Source organism: Corythoichthys intestinalis, chromosome 3, assembly GCF_030265065.1.
Source record: "Corythoichthys intestinalis isolate RoL2023-P3 chromosome 3, ASM3026506v1, whole genome shotgun sequence".
NCBI lineage: Eukaryota > Metazoa > Chordata > Actinopteri > Syngnathiformes > Syngnathidae > Corythoichthys > Corythoichthys intestinalis.
In genome coordinates this window covers 47,200,188-47,202,426 of record NC_080397.1, presented here as the reverse complement: position 1 = coordinate 47,202,426, position 2,239 = coordinate 47,200,188, and positions in this window count along the sequence as shown.

Sequence of the window (2,239 nt, the reverse complement as noted above, 5' to 3'; positions counted from 1 at the left end):
TGTACGTAATAGTAGGGGAGAGTGTGCCCAGAGTCTTGCCTTTCAGGCAGTCCACGTATCATGAAAAATATCGAACGAATTCCAACGAAGCTTCAGGTTTTTTATTTTATTATTATTATTATTATATTAATCAAAGTGAATTGAAAACTACAAAATTTTGACTGGTTTAATTAGATTTTTTTTTTGCTACACAATATTAGTGCTGCAACGATTAATCAATTAACTCGAGTATTCGATTAGAAAAAAATATTCGAATTAAATTTTGTTGCTTCGATTTTTCGTTTAATTAAAGTGGCGTTGTAATGGTTGATTTTGAAAGTATTTGCATTAAATTTTATTGATTAGGGTGGATACACTGCCCTCTGGTCTGCCTTATTTCACATGGCTGAATTCAAGTGCTCCCTGTTAAGACCAACATAAGCTAAGTTTTTGTTTGAGTTCATGTTTTTTAATGCATTCGTAATTTAGTTTATAGGTATATTAGGCTGTTTTTGTAGGAATATGTGCCTCAATACAATTCAGCAAAAGTTATCAGGTAGTTATCCGTGACTTTTTTACAGACGGCAATTTTTTTCATTGTGACGAAATTAGTTTAAAACTTCAAATATGCAAGTAAATATTTATTTAAGTAATATTAATAATATAATATTTAAGTTTTTTTATACGAAATATTAGACATCAATTAATTATTCTAAGCTAAATATTACAGACATTTTGAATAATGAATATAATTACTTACCTTCTTTTTATGGCTGGGTTGAAACAAAAGCGGTTGCGTGATGTCTGTAAATGGGCTTTTCAGGGTAAAACGGACAAATTAAGAATAGTTCGGGGACTTAATGTTGGGGAAAATGCGACAGTAACGAAAAAATACAATTAAGCAATAGTTATGAGGTAGATATCCATGACTTTTTTGCAGACGACAATTTTTTCATTGTGACGTAATTTGTTTAAAACTTTAAAATATGCAAGTATTTTTTTTTTTAGTCGTTATTTATTTATTCTATTTTTTTACGAAATATTAGACATCATTTAATGATTCTAAGCTAAAAATTACAGACATTTGGAATAATAAATATAATTACTTACCTTCTTCTCATGGCTGGGTTGAAACAAAAGCGGTTGCGTGACGTGTCCTGGTATTTCAAAGCATTCATGATGCCATGCACCCTAACAAGGTTCCCAGGGCCTTTGGAAGCGAAACAGCCCCACAGCATCACTGACCCACCCCCATACTTCACAGTGGGTATGAGGTGCTTTTCAGCATGCGCATCTTTCGTGGCAGGCCAGACCCACTTAAGAGTGTTTGTTGCCAAAAAGCTCAACCTTGGTCTCATCTGACCAAAGCACACGGTCCCAGGCTTCAACTGGGCCACATGCTGACCCACCCCCATACTTCACAGTAGGTATGAGGTGCTGTCTACACGCCAACAAGCTGTTTGGGAGGCATGCACGGAGAAAACCTTTCCTCACTCACAATCATAAACGCAAACGTCTGGAGTTCGCCAAGCGGTATTGTGGCTTCCACTGGGACCGTGTGCTTTGGTCAGATGAGACCAAGATTGAGCTTTTTGGCAACAAATACTCTAAGTGGGTCTGGCGTGCCACGAAAAATATGCATGCTGAAAAGCACCTCATACCCACTGTGAAGTATGGGGGTGGGTCAGTGATGCTGTGGGGCTGTTTCGCTTCCAAAGGCCCTGGGAACCTTGTTAGGGTGCATGGCATCATGAATGCTTTGAAATACCAGGACATTTTAAATCAGAATCTGTTGCCCTCTACCCGAAAGCTGAAGATGGGTCATCACTGGGTCTTTCAGCAAGACAATGACCCTAAACATATGGCCAAATCTACACAGATATAGTTCACCAGACACAAAATCAAGCTCTTCCCATGGCCATCTCAGTCCCCAGATCTTGTTTTGTTGGCAAGAGGGGGTTGTACAAAGTATTAACACCAGGGGTGCTAATAATTGTGACACACATTATGTGATGTCAAAAATTTTTTTTTTTATGTGGGATTTTTTCACCACTGAATAAATGCACTTGTATTGAAGGTTGGATTTTTCTCTTTTTTTCTATTAAGGTCCCATATTATTTGAATAAAAAAATTATTAGAAGCTAAAAAACACATCTTAACCAGGGGTGCCAATAATTATGGAGGGCACTGTAAATGTGAGGTTTAAATAAGGCAAGCCTCATTCAAAACACTGGGTAATGATGTTCTAATCATGTGCAAC